This window comes from Macaca thibetana, chromosome 4, assembly GCF_024542745.1.
Source record: "Macaca thibetana thibetana isolate TM-01 chromosome 4, ASM2454274v1, whole genome shotgun sequence".
In the NCBI taxonomy this organism is placed as follows: domain Eukaryota; kingdom Metazoa; phylum Chordata; class Mammalia; order Primates; family Cercopithecidae; genus Macaca; species Macaca thibetana.
In genome coordinates, this window is record NC_065581.1 from 33412923 (window position 1) to 33430342 (window position 17420).

The window sequence follows — 17420 nt, forward strand, 5'->3', positions numbered from 1 at the left end:
TCAACTTCCTGAGCCCAGTACAAACACATCCCACCATATATCTCTTATCTCTCAACTTCCTGAGCCCAGTACAAACACATTCCTCAACTCAGAGACTACCATATATCTCAACTTTAGAAAAACACCACCTGGAAAGTCTCCGATAAGGACACAGCCGTTCGTGGTTTTAGTGAAAGCGCGGGAACCAATAAAAAACTGCTAAATGTATAACTTAAAATGTTAATCAATTATAGTGCTGTAACCAAAAGTATTCCCTTGTTCCTCTGTAACTTTATGTATCCTATTTACATTGGGCTATAAAAGGCAAGCACTCGCATTGTTCGAGGTGCTCTTTTATGCTGTGGAATGAAGGGACCAAGTTTGAACTTGCAGTAAAAGATCCTTGCCGCTTGGCTTTGACTCTGGACTCTGGTGGTCTTCTTTGGGGAACAAACGGTCTGGGTATAACATCTGGGGGCTCGTCCGGGATTCCCCAAGCCCACCAGACCCCTGGTCAATGGATCTACCAGGATCAATCTGCTGATAGGTGAGCCGGCTCGTCTCCGTTTGTCTGTCTGTGTCTGTTCTGAACCTGTATCTGTGACTCGCGAGGTCTGAAACTGAAGCTGACGCAGTCCTGGCAGATGTGCTATAGGACAGCCAGCGGAGACCAGTGGGAGACGTCCCTGGCTCTCGTCTGATCTAGATTTTTATCTGATCTGATTCTGACCCGGGCTTCCGGAGCACGCTTGCGACTAGATATTATTAATACGCCAGATTTCCTTTACAGGAATTCTAACCCATATTCTTTTACAGGAAGAGACTACAAATTATTACAGGATAGGTAATACCCAGAGCACTCCCCTATCTCTCCTTACAAGTAATTTCAAGGATGTTAGAGCAAGGGGCCATTATCTTAGTATGGAAATCAGGAAGGGAAAGCTAATTACTCTGTGCTGCCCCGAATGGCCTGCCTTTGATGTGGGGTGGCCACCCGAAGGTACGTTCCGACTTCCTGTCATCACTAGAGTAAAGTCCAAGATTTTTCCTACCTGGGCGTGCGGGCCACTTAGATCAAATCCCATATATCCTTGTATGGCAGGACCTTGTTGAGAACCCGCCTCCCTGGCTGTCCCCTTTCCAATCAGCCCCTGAACATTGTAAGGCACTGGTTGCTCGGCCGCTAAAATCCAAGCAGTCGACTGCACCCCCCATCCTGTTCTACCTGATAGCGGGGACCCACTGTCCACAGAACCCCCTCCATACCCCTCCAGGCCCCAGGCCCCAGCCTCCCGGGCTGAGCCGCGGGAAGGAGCAGGCGGACGGGGAGGCAGCTGGCGCACCAGGACCCGCTGAAAGTGAAAGTAACTTTGAAGGGCCGGCGGGGTGGATGCGGGGGTGCACTTTGAGGGCTAGCCCCCCCCAGCCGCCTGACTCCACAGTGGCTCTACCCCTTCGGGAAATAGGACCCCTAGATGACACGGGAATCCCCAGGCTCCAGTACTGGCCATTCTCCACCAGTGATCTGTATAACTGGAAGACTCAGAGTGTTCAGTTTTCAGACAACCCCAAAGATTTAATGGCTTTACTGGATAGTGTCATGTTCACCCACCAGCCCACTTGGGATGATTGTCAGCAGCTCCTCCGAATCTTGTTCACAATGGAGGAGCGAGAGAGAATACAGGTAGAAGCTAGAAAGATGGTCCCGGGACCGATGGTCAACCGACTGCCAACCCCGACCTCATAAATGCGACTTTTCCTCTGACCAGGCCGGCATGGGACTACAACACAGCAGAAGGTAGGGGACGGTTACACCTTTATCGCCAGACTCTAATGGTGGGTCTCCGGGCAGCAGCTCTCAAGCCCACTAATTTGGCTAAAGTATACTCTGTTCTGCAGGGAAAGACAGAAAGCCCAGCTGCCTACTTAGAAAGATTAATGGAAGCTTTTAGACAGTACACCCCCATAGACCCAGAGGCTCCAGGAAGTCAGGCAGCTGTTGTAATGTCTTTTGTAAATCAGGCGGCCCCAGACATTAAAAGGAAACTCCAGAAATTAGAAGACTTAGAGGGAAAGCAGATTCAGGACCTCCTTCAGATAGCCCAGCGGGTTTACAATAACAGAGATACTCCAGAGGAAAAGCAATTTAAGGCCACTGAAAAAATGACCAAGGTCCTGGCAGCAGTAGTACAGAAAGAGCATCTACAGCCAGAGAACACCCAACATAGGTGGTCCCCCAGACATGATAATCTGAGCAAAGACTAATGTGCCTACTGTAAAGAATCTGGCCACTGGGTAAGAGACTGCCCCAAAAAGAAACAACAAGGACAGGGACCCCCTAGGTCTACACCCATACTAGTCACTCAAGACGAAGACTAGGGAAGATGGGGTTCAGATCCCCTCCCCGAACCTAGGGTAACTTTGCAAGTGGAGGGGTCCCCAGTTCAGTTCTTGGTCGATACGGGAGCACAGCACTCAGTCCTAGTTAAAACTAATGGAAAATTATCCTCCAGGTCCTCGTGGGTACAAGGGGCCACAGGAATTAAGAAATACCCATGGACAACACAAAGAACCGTAAACCTCAGAGCCAGGAATGTAACCCATTCTTTCCTGGTTATCCCTGAGAGCCCTTGTCCCCTATTAGGGAGAGACCTGCTAACTAAAATGGGAGCACAGATCCATTCCCTCCCTGAGGGGCCCGTTTTGACCAACTCCCAAAATCAGCCTGTGTCCGTCCTGACTATAACCCTAGAAGATGAGTACCGGCTCCACCACGAGCGAGCGACCCCTGACCAGGACATAGCAACCTGGCTCCAGCAATATCCAGGAGCTTGGGCAGAAATGGGGGGCTTAGGACTACCAAAACACCGTCCTGCCTTGTTTGTTGAACGTAAGCCTGGGACAGACCCCATGCAGGTACGCCAATATCTGATGCCCCTAGAGGCCAAAGAAGGGATTGCACCACATATTCGCCAGCTCCTCGACCAAGGGGTCCTTCGCCCATGTCACTCGCCCTGGAATACTCCATTGTTGCCAGTACAAAAACCTAATAGCAGAGAATACAGACCTGTACAAGACTTGAGAGAAGTCAATAAGAGGGTTATGGACATACATCCAAATGTGCCTAACCCGTACACCCTCCTGAGTACCCTAAACCCAAAACATCAATGGTACACTGTTTTAGATTTGAAAGATGCTTTCTTCAGTTTGCCTTTAGTCCCTCAGAGCCAAAAGCTCTTCGCCTTCGAGTGGACGGACCCTGAGAGGGGCATAAGTGGCCAACTGACATGGACCAGACTGCCGCAGGGATTCAAAAACTCTCCTACCCTGTTCGATGAGGCCCTCCATGAAGACCTGGGTGAGTACCGATGCAAACACCCTGAAATAACCTTACTACAGTATGTTGATGACCTCCTGATTGCTGCTGAGACCCAAGAAGCTTGTATTCAAGGGACCAAGGGTCTCTTACAAGCTCTAGGGAATCTAGGCTACTGAGCCTCGGCAAAGAAAGCTCAAATCTGTAAATCAGAAGTATCATATCTGGGGTACCTGCTAAAAGGAGGGCAGCGCTGGTTAACAAACGCCCGGAAGCAGACTGTTCTGCAGATCCCCAGGCCACAATCCACCCGACAAGTAAGGGAATTCCTGGGGTCGGCGGGATTTTGTAGACTATGAATACCTGGGTTCGCAGAGGTGGCTAAACCCTTGTATCAGGCAACACGGGGGCAGCAGCCATTTAATTGGACAGAAAGAAGCCGAGTCAGCTTTCCAACAGATCAAAAACCGCCCTACTCTCTGCGTCTGCACTGGGACTACCTGATGTCACCAAGCCCTTCCACTTATACATGGACGAGAGCAAGGGTGTCGCCAAGGCGGTAATAACTCAGAACTTAGGCCCCTGGCGGAGGCCGGTTGCCTACTTGTCAAAGAAATTAGACCCAGTGGCTGCCGGATGGCCCCCTTGTCTCCGAATGATTGCGGCCACGGCCCTGATGGTACAAGATGCTGATAAACTTGTCATGGGTCAAGAATTACGGGTCGTTACCTCACATGCCATCGAGGGTGTACTCAGACAGCCACCTAATCGATGGATAAGTAACGCCCGGCTCACCCACTACCAAGGACTACTACTAAATCCCCTCAGGATAACTTTCCTGCTCCCAACAACCTTAAACCCTGCCTCGCTGCTGCCCAACCCGGACCTGGACGCCCCGCTCCATGATTGCACCGAGATACTAGCTCAGGTGCACGGAGTTCGAGAGGACCTGCAGGACTGCCCACTTCCTGACGCTGACCTAGTCTGGTTCACTGATGGGAGCAGCTTTGTACACCAAGGCCAGAGGTACGCTGGAGCGGCAGTGACTTCAGAGACTGAGGTAATCTGGGCAGAACCCCTGCCCCTGAGGACATCAGCCCAGAAGGTTGAACTGATAGCGCTCACCCAAGCTCTTACCTTAGGGGCAGGGAAGAAACTGACAGTATACACAGACAGCCGATATGCTTTTGCTACGGCACACATACATGGGGACATTTACAGGGAGCGAGGGTTACTAACAGCTGAAGGAAAAGAGATAAAAAACAAGCAAGAGATCCTAGCCCTGTTAACAGCCCTATGGAGACCAGAAAAATTGGCTATTGTACATTGCCCAGGGCATCAGAAACCAACCACTCCAATTGCTCAAGGCAACTTTCTGGCAGACCAAACTGCAAGGAGTGTGGCAAAGGCTCCCAGCCAACTCCTTGCATTTCAGCTCCCTATCCAGGCCCCCGGGACTTGCCATATCTCCCTGATTATTCAGAACAAGATCTCCAGTGGATTGACAAACTTCCCCTGAAACAGATCCGGAATGGGTGGTGGACTGATACTAATGACCAAACCATCCTACCAGAAAAATTAGGACAACAAGTGTTAAAACACATCCACCGAACCACCCACCTGGGTGCCTGGCAGATGATAGACCTGATCAGATGCTCCAAGCTCAAAATCAGACATATAGCCGAGACGGCCAGCAGCATCGTGACAAGTTGCAAAGTCTGCCAGCTTAACAACGCCTACCCCCAATCCCAGGCTGCAACGGGAACAAGGCTCAGGGGAACCAGGCCCGGTATCTACTGGGAAGTAGATTTTACTGAGATAAAGCCAGGAAAATACGGGTATCGGTACTTATTGTCTTTGTAGATACTTTTTCAGGGTGGACTGAAGCATTCCCAACCAAAAGGGAAACTGCTCAGGTTGTAGCAAAGAAAATTCTGGAAGAGATCCTCCCCAGGTATGGCTTCCCCATCCAGATAGGGTCAGATAATGGGCCGGCCTTCATCGCTAAGGTAAGTCAGGATTTGGCTTCCATCCTTGGGGCAAATTGGAAACTACATTGCGCTTACAGGCCCCAGAGTTCAGGACAGGTAGAAAGGATGAATCGGACCTTGAAAGAGACCTTAACTAAATTGACTATGGAGACTGGCGCTAATTGGGTGGTCCTTCTCCCCTATGCTCTGTTCCGGGCCTGTAATACCCCTTACAGACTGGGCCTTACCCCTTACGAAATCATGTATGGCAGACCCCCACCCCTGGTTCCCAGCCTAAAAGATGATCTGCTCAAGCCTGAAACAGAAAATGTCTCTGAACTCTTATTTTTCCTACAAGCCTTGCAGAAAGTTCATCAAGAAATCTGGCCCAAGCTGAAGGAACTATATGAGACCGGCCCCCCACCAACACCCCATCCGTACCAGCCGGGAGACTGGGTCCTGGTCAAGCGACACTGACAAGAGACCCTAGAACCCAGGTGGAAGGGACCACTCCAAGTACTCCTAACCACACCCACTGCCCTGAAGGTAGAAGGCATCGCATTGTGGATCCACTACACCCACATCAAGCCAGTGGACCCAACCTCCGACCTTCTGGGGCCAATCACGGCGGCGGCTGAAGCACCGGCCACGTGGACTGTGGACAGAGCTAAGAACAACCCCTTAAAGCTCACCCTGCGCCGGCAGCATAGCTCACCGCAAACATGCAGTTAGGTAGTCTAACCCTAACGCTAGTCACCCTAGTGGCTGCTGGGGAAATCACAAAACCAGCTCTTAATCCCTTTGTCTGGAGATTCTGGCTTTATGAAAACCTAACCCACCCTGGGCAACCTCATGAGCCCGGGAAATTATTGGCCAGTGCTGATTGCCCCTCCTCAGGGTGCAATAGCCCAATTCTACTAAATTTTACTGGTTGTCAAATAGCCAAACCAATGGCACCAGTGATATGCTTTGAGTTTGATCAGACTAAATACAATTGTAAACATTATTGGTGGCACCAAAATGCCGGCTGTCCTTATAACTATTGTAACATCCATAAATCCCATTATTGGGGAAAGGAAGAACAGTTAGATCCTAGGTGGCCCTTCCACCATAGACGGGACGGGGACTTTTCATATACATGGATAGTCAGAGACCCCTGGAATTCCCGCTGGACCATGCCTCAACATGGGGCTGTATACTACTCCTCCTCCTCCACATGGCCTAGCAGTCACCTCTATCTGTGGCGAGGTCTAGTGCAGGTACGGCCCCTGGTCCATGGGAATATCCAACGACAAGAAAACAGACTAACACAAGACTTACGTCCTTTCTCCTGGTTAAAATTATTACAAGAAGGATTAGAACTTGCTAACCTTACAGGACTTCAGAGCTTGTCTGGCTGCTTTTTGTGTGCCACTCTAGGGTGTCCACCGCTAACCGCTGTCCCTCTGCCATGGGGATCCTCTACCTCTGCCCAAGCTAACAACCTCTCATATGCCCCTATCCCTAACGTGCCACTATACCTAAACCCCAGTCAGGAGAAGTTTCCCTACTGTTTCTCAGGAACCAATTCCAGCCTCTGCAACATCACTGCAACGCCCCCAGTACCACCCTAAGGGCTCCGCCGGGCATATTCTTCTGGCGTAATGGAACATTATCTAAGAACCTATCTGGTCCCTCTGTTACCAATCTACTGTGTCTTCCTGTCACATTAGTTCCCCGGTTGACTCTACTAACTGCCGGCGAGTTCCTGGGGTACACCGGTAACTGGACTAGTACTGCTATTCACCCAGTCCCTAGACCGAGACCTGCACGAGCCATATTTCTCCCCCCTCATTGAGGGAATCTCCCTCAGCTCATCCCTCATTGCGGCCGGGCTGGTGGGGGGGGGCCTAGGTCACACCCTCATAGAAAGCAACAAGTTATACCAACAATTTGCCATTGCTATGGAGGAGTCGGCTGAGTCCCTTGCCTCCCTTCAGCGACAGCTCACGTCCCTAGCTCAGGTAACCTTGCAGAACCGGAGGGCCCTAGACCTACTCACTGCTGAAAAAGGTGGTACATGTATGTTTCTTAAGGAAGACTGTTGTTTCTACATAAATGAATCAGGGCTTGTAGAGAACCGGGTCCAGCAGTTACGCAAGTTAAGCACAGAAGTAAGAACACAGCAGTTTGCTTCAGCTGCAGACCAATGGTGGAATTCCTCTATGTTTTCCCTGTTAGCCCCCTTCCTTGGACCCCTGCTAAGTCTACTATTTCTGTTTACCGTAGGACCTTGTGTTGTTAACAGAATTTTACAGTTTGTCAGGGAAAGGTTTGACACCGTACAGCTCATGGTCCTCAGAGCCCAATACCAACCTGTAAACGCTGAAACAGAATCAGACTTATAAGACCCAAAATTGGCTCAAGAGGTACCTGAAAGAAAGGGGGAAATGAAAGAAATCAGGCACATTCCTCAGCCCCAGGCTCAACACAAACAGGCCTAGTACAAACACATCCCACCATATATCTCTTATCTCTCAACTTCCTGAGCCCAGTACAAACACATCCCACCATTTATCTCTCAACTTCCTGAGCCCAGTACAAACACATTCCTCAACTCAGAGACTACCATATATCTCAACTTTAGAAAAACACCACCTGGAAAGTCTCCGATAAGGACACAGCCGTTTGTGGTTTTACTGAAAGAGCGGGAATGAATAAAAAACTGCTAAATGTATAACTTAAAATATTAACCAATTATAGTGCTGTAACCAAAAGAATTCCCTTGTTCCTCTGTAACTTTACGTATCCTATTTACATCGGGCTATAAAAGGCAAGCACTCGCATTGTTCGAGGCCCTCTTTTATGCTGTGGAATGAAGGGACCAAGTTCGAAGTTGCAGTGAAAGATCCTTGCCACTTGGCTTTGACTCTGGACTCTGGTGGTCTTCTTTGGGGAACAAACGATCTGGGTATAACAAGCCAAAGAACAAAGCTTCCACAGCATGGAAGGGGACTCGAGCAGATTGCTGCTGGTGGTTTGGGTGATTAGCTTTTATTCCATGATTTGGCCCCACCCACATCCTGCTGATTGGTCCATTTTACAGAGCGCTAATTGGTGAATTTTACAGAGTGTTGATTGGTCCATTTTACAGAATGCTCGTTAGTGCATTTAACAATCCTTTAGCTAGACACAGAGTGCTGATTGGTGCGTTTTTACAGAGTGCTGATTTGTGCATTTACAGTCCTTTAGACACAGAGCACTGATTTGTGCGTTTTCACAGAGTGCTGATTGTTGCATTGTGGGGAAAAGAAAGAGATCAGCCTGTTACTGTGTCTATATAGAAAGAAGTAGACATAAGAGACTCCATTTTGTTCTGTATTTGAGATGCTGTTAATCTGTAACCCTACCCCCAACCTTGTCCTTGCAAGAGACATGTGCTGTGGTGACTCAAGGTTTAATGGATTTTGGGCTGTGCAGGATGTGTCTTTGTTAAACAAGTGCCTGAAGGCAGCTTGCTGGTTAAAAGTCATCACCATTCTCTTAATTTCAACTACCCAGGGACACGTATGGCCAAAGGTCGCAGAGACCTCTGCCTAGGAAAGCTAGGTATTGTCTAAGGTTTCTCCCCATGTGATAGGCTGAAACAATGCTGCTAAAAGGTTTATGGAGATGTTTGCATATGCATCTCAAGGCACAGCATTTTCCTTTAAACTTATTCATGTCACAGAGATTCTTGTTCATATGTCTTACTGCTGATTTCCTCCCTACAATGATCCTATTGTCCAGCCACTCCCTTATCTTTAAGATGGTAAAGATAATTATCAATAAATACTAAGGGAACTCAGTGACCGGTGCTGGCGTGGGTCCTCTGTAAGCTGAGTGCCGGTCCCCCGGGCCCAATTTTTCTTTCTCTATACTTTGTCTCTGTGTCTCATTTCTTTTCTCAAGTCTCTTGTTCCACCTAACGAGAAACACCCACAGGTGTGGAGGGGCAAGCCACCCCTTCAGTGCATTTACAATCCTTTAGCTAGACACAGAGTGCTGATTGGTGCGTTTTTACAGAGTGCTGATTGGTGCATTTATAGTCCTTTAGCTAGACAGAAAAGTTCTCTAAGTCCCGACTCAACCCAGAAGTCCAGCTGGCTTCACCTCTTAAAAGGGTACACATATGCTCTCTGTACTATCTTTGCAATTTCCTGTGACTCTATAATGATTTGCAAGTAAAAAGTTTTTAAAAAGCAATTTTTTGTCAGCCGGGACAATGGCTCCTTCCTGTAATCACAGCACTTTGGGAGGCCGAGGTGGGTGGATCATGAGGTCAGGAGATTGAGACCATCCTGGTTAACATGGTGAAACACCATCTCTCTACTAAAAAAATACAAAAAAATAGCCGGGCATGGTGGCAGGTGGCTGTAATCCCTGCTACTCGGGAGGCTGAGGCAGGAGAATGGCATGAACCCGGGAGGCAGAGCTTACAGTGAGCCAAGATTGCACCACAGCACTCCAGCCTGGGCGACACAGTGAGACTCCATTTCAAAAAAAAAAAAAAAAAAAGGCAATTTTTTTGGGCTGAATCCAAAACTCTCAGAAAACCAAATGCTGGCAAGGAGGTACAACAACAGGGACTTTGATTCATTGCTGGTGGGAATGCAAAACAGTACAGCCACTTTGCAAGACACTCTGGCTGTTTCTTACAAAGCTAATCATACTCTTAATACAGTCCAGCAGTGGCACTTCTGAGTATTTACCCAAACGAATGGAAAACTTATGTCTGCACACATACCTGTGCATGGATATTTACAGGAGTTTTATTTATAATTGCCAAAAATTGAAAGCCCACAAGGTGTCCTCAAGCTGAGTGGATAAAGAAATTGTGATATATCCATACCGTGGAGTATTATTCTACAGTAAAGAGAAATAAGCTATCAAGCTATGAAAACACACGGAGGAAACCTATAAGCATATTGCTAAGTGGAGGGATCCAGTCTGAAAAGGTTCTATACTGTATAATTACAACTATATGACACTGTGGAAAAGGCAAAAATATAGACAGTAAGTAGCCAGGTGTTCAGGAGGAGGAGGGATGGGTGAGTAGGTTGAGCCTCAGGCATAATTAGGGAAACTACTTTGTATGATGCTTTCGTTACTGAAACACCCTGGATTTGTCTGGCTCCTACCCTGGGCACACACAAAGCCAATCACTGAGACAACAAGTATTGCCAAAGAAGGCTTTAATTTTTAATCAGGCACTGCAGCTGAGTAGATGGGAGATCAGTCTCAAATCCATCTCCCTGACTGACTAAAATTAGGAGTTTATGTAGCAAAGAAGGAATGTTACTATGTATGGGAAAACAAGTACTCCAGACAATAAGGAAAAATCATAACTGTTTCCATAATTGCCAGATGGGGACTGGCATCTCATGGTCTGGAAGTGATGAACTGCTGAGTTCCAGTTCTTTGATAATTTTTGAGAGACCTCAGGATTCTTTCTTGAGGAAGGAACTCAGGTTTTAAAAATGTAAATTTCAGCCGGGCGCGGTGGCTCACACCTGTAATACCAGCGCTTTGGGAGGCCGAGACTGGCGGATCATGAGGTCAGGAGATCGAGACCATCCTGGCTAATACGGTGAAACCCTGTCTCTACTACAAAATACAAAAATCTAGCCAGGCGAGGTGGTGGGAGCCTGTAGTCCCAGCTACTCGGGAGGCTGAGGCAGGAGAATGGCGTAAACTCTGGAGGTGGAGATTGCAGTGAGCCGAGATCCGGCCACTGCACCACAGCCTGGGCAACAGAGTGAGACTCTGTCTCAAAAAAAAAATAAATAAATTTCAAGTGTTAAGAGCAGAAGGGTCAGATGTTATGTTTATCCAAATAACTATCTATGGGACTATTGGGTTTGTTTCACTTTAATGGTAGACACATGACATTACGTATTTATCGGAACCCGTAGAACTGTGTAATAGAGTGAACCCTAATATAACTGTGAACCTCAGTTAACAGTAAGTATCATCATTGGTTCATTACTTGTAACAAGTGTGCCACACTGATGCAAGATGTGAATAGGAGAAACTGAACAGAGGGCTGTTTTAGGGAAGGAAGTATGTGGGAACTCCCTAAACTTTCTCTGAAATATTTTTCTACACTTAAAACTGCTTTAGAAATGGTCTTATTACATGGGAGGACATGGATTTAGTTTTGCTTTTCATTCTTTACTTGTCTGAGTTTGAGTGTATTCTCTATTGTTCATCTACTTATTTTATATTAAAGTTGTAGATATGTTAACAAAAACATTCTATTTGCAACATTTTCGAGTCAACTTTCTCTAAACTATAGATAAAGAAATTTGTAATTTATTTGTAAGTCTTACAAGGTTATGCCACCTTGGTTTGTGCTTGTTTTATCTTGCTTTTCTTAGGTTTTTATCACTAGGCTGTAGAAATTTTGAGGAAAAAAACTCTGCAACCAGTAAGAGGCCAAAATAAAGTTACAAAGTTATACTTCTATGCAAACATCTGATTAGTTGCAAAAAACAACCAATCAGAGGTACTTTCAATTTACCATCTGCCAAGCAGAAAAGGTGGGGGTTTGCAAAGGGAGTAGCAGTCTCTGGTTACTTTGTTACTTAGGCGTAGAAAGTTAGGGTTTTCTTTTGAATTTAGTTCTATTCAGAAGTCAGCGTGAAACCACCTGGAGTTCGCTGCGTCCAGACCCTATTCTCCTGCCTCATCTGGAAGACGCTCTGGCTGTTTCTTACAACACTAATCACACTCTACCATAAGATTCAGCAATTGTAATCCCAAGTATTTACCCAAATGAGCAGAAAACGTCTGTCCACACAAACAAGTGCACACGAATGTTTATAGCAGCTTTACTCATAATTGCCAAAAATTCAAAGCAACCAAGATATCTTCCAGTAAGTCAGTGGATAAGCAAATTCTGGTATATCCATACCATGGATTATTATTCTATATTAAAGAGAAGCAAGCCATCAAGCTATGAACAGACATGAAGAAAACCTGTATGCATACTGTTTCTTCTCTCTCTTTTTTTTTTTTTTTTTTTTTTTTTGAGACAGAGTCTCGCTCTGTGTCCCAGACTGGAGTGCAGTGGCGTGATCTCGGCTCACTGCAACTTCAGCCTCCCAGGTTCCAGCAATTCTCCTGCCTCAGTCTCCTAAGTAGCTGGGATTACAGGCGTGTGCCACCACACCGAGCTAATTTTTGCATTTTTCGTAGAGACAGGGTTTCACCACATTGGCCAGGCTGGTCTCGAACTCCTGACCTCAAGATCCGCCCACCTTGACCTACCAAAGTGCTGGGATTACGGGCGTGAGCCACCACGCCCGGTCCCCTTATATGCATACTGTTATGTCAAAAAGCCCATCTGAAAAAAACTATATCCCATATGATTACAACTATATAACATTCTGGAAAAGGCAAAAATACAGAGACAGTAAATAGTGGTTTCCAGGGTTTCAGGAGGAAGAGGAATGGATGAGGAGGTGAAGTCCAGGACAATTTTAGGTCAATGAAACTACTTCGTAGGATACTTTTGTTACTAAAACACCAGGTTCATTCTAGGTCTTACACACAAGGGCTTCAGTCTGTATCTTGCTGCTGCACCACACAGAAAGTCAATCACTGAGACGACAATGAGTATTGCCAAAGAAGAAGGCTTTAATCTTTAATCAGGTGCTGCAGCTGAAGAGGTGGGAGACCGGTGTCAAATCCATCTGTGTGACTGACTAAAATTAGGAGTTTATATATCAGGGAAGAAATGTAGCTAGGTGTGGGAAAACAGGAACTAGGGAGGGGTAAGGGAACAATCATGATGAATGAGGAACAGGGAGTCTCATTGTCTGGATGAGATGATCTGGTGAGTTCCAGTTCTTTTATACTTTTTGAGAGGCCTGTGGGATCTGTTTTTGGAAAGAAACTCAGATAAAGCAAATATAAGTTTCAAGCTTTAAGACCCAAAGGTCTACCATTTCACTTTAATGGTGGATATATGGCATTATGTATTTATCAGAACCCATAAAGTTGTATAATAAGAATGAACCGTAATTTAACTATGGACCTGAGTTAACAATAAGTATTAGTACTGGTTCATTAGTTGTAACAAGTGTACCACAATGATGCAGGAGGATAATAATAGAAGACACTGAACAGAGGGCTGTTTTAGGGAAAAAGGGGTGTGGCAACTCCCTGAACTTTCTCTGCAATTTTTCTGTACATTTAAAACTACTCTAAAAAATTATCTCCTTACATAGAACAATATGGATTTATTTTTTTTTTTTATCCCATATTTGTCTGCATTTGACAGCATTCTCTATTACTCATCTACTTATTTTATATTAAAATTGTAGATATGTTACAAAAAAACGTATGCCTATTCTATCTGCAATATGCTAGAAATTCTGCTTGGATTCTCTAAACCACATGCAGAGAAATTTGCTATTTATTAGTAAGTCTTACAAGGTCGTGCTGGCTTGGGGTGTGCTTTTTTATCTTTTATAATTTGGGTGTGGAAATTTTGAGAAACAAATGGAAAGTATAGTTTGTACAATATTTTATTATCACCAAACATGGTACCTAATTCCTTTGCTTACATTTTCCCTTTTATTCTGATAATAATTCGGTGCAGTAAAAAATTACTATCAGTATTTTTATGAGGATAATAGGCAAGGCTAAGGTAGGCAAGATATCAGTGAAAACATAGCTAGTAAATTATACAGCCCAGGTGAAATCCAAATCTAACTCAATATTTATTTGCAGTCTATCACACTGTCAAGGAGAATTCGTCTTTATGTTTTGTGGTAGGTTCTCATAACCATTTCAGAAACAAATACTGTGATACTTTTACAGACAAATTAGCAAAAGCTCACTGTGTTTCTAATATTTTCTTCTCATCTTAATGCTATATCCTGCCCCTGCTCCCATTACTCAGTTTTTCTACTACCCAAATACACATGTCCAAATATATGATGGTTTCAATAACAAGTCAGACTGTTCTCCTGGAATAAAACAGGCATCCAGGGCTTTTTCTTAAAGAAGAGTCAATGTCAATATTCAGTGTCTGATCTCAGTCTTCATTAAGTTTGGAATGAACAATGCTGATATATAAATCTTGTCATATTTGTGGGTCTTCTTCTCATTCTACTCCCCAGTCTACCCCTATCTCCTCCTCTCCATCTTTTCACTCCATTCTGAGAGGCCAAACCCTGGGGTTTCAGATTTACTCTTCTGAAGATACAGGCGTGTCATTGACTTGCAGACTCAAGACCAAAAACTGATTCTGAGCCCATTACCCAGTAGAGATCTCTTAACAACAAACAACAGAAAACCCTGCTTTAGCGTTTTCCTCCCGAGGACGAGAACACAGAATTGCCTGCACATGTTCAGAAAGAGACCAACCCAATGAGCCTGGACATTTCTGATTAATTCTGTTACTAACAAGTGTACGAATCTTCCATTCTTGCCTAACTTGGAAGAAAGAATTCAGTCAAGAGATGCATAGCAAGGGTTGAGTAGCAGAGATTATTGAAGGAAAATACAGTACATTCCTAGGGAGGAGTGGAAAAACGGTTCTGGGCTGTTCCAGCGGGAAAAAGAATAGTAGCAGTGTTTATTTAAAGAGACAGTACGCTCTGAAAGAGGAGACAGAGTGGGCTGCTCAAAAGAAGGAGCCAGAAGCAACCAGTGCTGAAGGACTCTCTATGAGAATCTCACGTGATTACTCATGAAGGGGCCTGAGGGGGTGTCACTTGCAAACATGTTTCGGGAGGATTCCTCGGGTGTGTATGCTCTGGGGTTGTACATATTACCACATATGTTGAATGTCTCAGTATTTAAAATCTCCACCCAGCGCTGTGGTTTTTATTGTTACAACGAGCAACAGGCTATTCTACGGGAAGTTATTGGAGGAGTGCACCATTTCATCAGTGGAGAGAGTCCCTGGGCCTGCCATGGCTGTTTCTGCCTAGGGCCTGATAAATTCCCTCCAGGGACGGAGGGACCAACCACAAGTCCAGGTGTAACCAGTGTGGCCATTGTCCTTTTTGCTATTAGTGCACAGTGCTGATGATCAGTGGGCAGTGACTCCAAGACTCCTTTTCCCAGGGGCTCCCTTGCCTGCTCATTTCGGGCTGTCTGTCTACTCTGACAATTCCAGAGCTTATTTGATACATTTGACCTTCACACAATTCAGGATGAAGGGATCACACAAATCCTCCCGCTCCCCTCACTGCAAACAACCAGTTCAAACACCAGAAAATTCACCAAAGAACCATCAAAATATACAGTATATTCAGAAAAATCATTATTTGAAGAAACTGACACAATAAGTACATGGAGAACGTCCCCATAGAATGTTTCGAAAATTCTACAGTAGAGAAAGAATCCTACGCAGTGTATTACAGAAGCATTGCGTGGTGATTGGGAACAAGTTTTGAAAGTGCTCCCTTTAACTGTATTTCAGTATGTTATTAAGAATTACTTTTCTTTGCCACCTGTAATAGTCTGTTCTTACATGGCTATAAGAAAATACTTGAGACTGGGTAATTTATAAAGAAAAAAGGTTTAATTGACTCACAGTTCTGTATGGATGGGATGGCAACTTACAATCATGGCAGAAGGGGAAGAGGCCCATCTTATACTGCAGCAGGCGAGAGAGAATGCACCCGTGGGAGGAACTGTCACTTATAAAACCAACAGATCTCATGAGAACTCACTCACTATCACAAGAACAGCATGGGGGAAACGGCCCCCAGATCAAATAACCTCCAACCAGGTGCCACCATGGACACGTGGAGATTATGGGGATTGTAATTCAAGATGAGATTTGGGTGGGGAAACAGCCAGCCTAACCATGTCACTGTTACAGGATCATTTGCGGTGTTGGTTTTCTTGCCAGAATCCTGTGGCTGGTAATGCCTTTGCCTGAGTTTTGCTTGGGCCAGCTGAGCTCATTCCACCCACTTTGCCTGGCAGGCTGTACTCGGCTCACTCTACCGGCCTGGATCCCACACCTGTCAAGGGTGAGTCAGGTGGCGAGGAATGTGTGAGCAAGTGAGCGTGTGATCCGGACACTGTGCACAGCCAGGAATGTTGGCTGTGCAGGGTGGGCAGCTCTAGGCACCAGCATGGGTGCCAGCTGCCTGTGAGGCTGCAGCTGGACCAGGCACACCACAAGCAGCTACCACAGCTGGCACTGGGGAACATGGTGGCACCTGGAAGATTGGGGACCCCAGGAACCACAGGCCCCAGAAAGGGAGTCACATCCCTGTCTTGGTGAGCTCCCAGGTTTGGGCTCCCTGAAGAGCCACAGCTCTTCTCTTCTCTTTGCTCAGGACATGGCGAGCAAGGGGCATGTTTCAGCCATGTTTGTGTTACAGCTTTTTTAGCCGCACTATTCAGTAGATGCCGGGTTCTTGCCCTGAGTCCAGGAAGAATGAGGTATGCAGACAAGTGGAGGGTGGGCAGGACCAAGAGGAGCTTTATTAAGCAATAGAAGAGCTCAGAGATCCTCAGTTGGCAGCTTCTCTCCACAGCCAGGTTGTCCCGACACCTGTTCAGCTCTCAGCAGAGAGAGTAGCTCCACTCTGCAGCTGATCGTCCTGTCCTCTCCTCAGTTTTCAGCAGAGAGGAGACCCTGGGAGGGCAGCTCCACTCTGCCACTGAGGAGACCCTGGGGAGGGCAACTCCTCTCTGCAGCAGGTCTTCCCTCACCTCCCCGTCCTCTCTCTTTCTTCTCTCCATCCTCTCCTCATGTCTGCCTGAGCTCAGGACTTTAATATGCCTCAGAGGGGAGGAAGTGTCCACCACGGACTGCCATGGGGCAGGTCCAGAAAAGGCACAAGTTCCCAGTCCTGTCAGCAGGACTGGCAACCCAGCCAGCAGCTTTCAGGCCCTTCCTGGTCTGCAGGAAAGGCCTCATGAGAGACCTGCCACCTTCTGCCCAGGAGGCTGTCTGCCTCCCATCGCCATTCGTGGCACCCAGGTTGCTCAGTCCAATGGGCACCTGTAGGCCAACACCAGTTGCCCTCCGCCCATTTTTCCTCGGCTTCCCCGTGGCTGAGGTGGCAGGAGGCTGGTGTGTCAATGCTGCCCTGAGCATACACACACTCGATCAAGATGTGACAGCACTGGGGCTTGGCACCAACTGCACTCTGAGA

The 17420-nt window shown here is 46.5% G+C and overlaps 1 protein-coding gene across 3 annotated transcripts in view; it reads left to right on the forward strand.

Annotated features, from left to right (window-relative positions):
- The window catches only part of LOC126952699 (HLA class II histocompatibility antigen, DRB1 beta chain), a 68088-nt gene that overhangs the window by 12398 nt on the left and 38270 nt on the right, over positions 1-17420 (forward strand). The window lies entirely within an intron of this gene.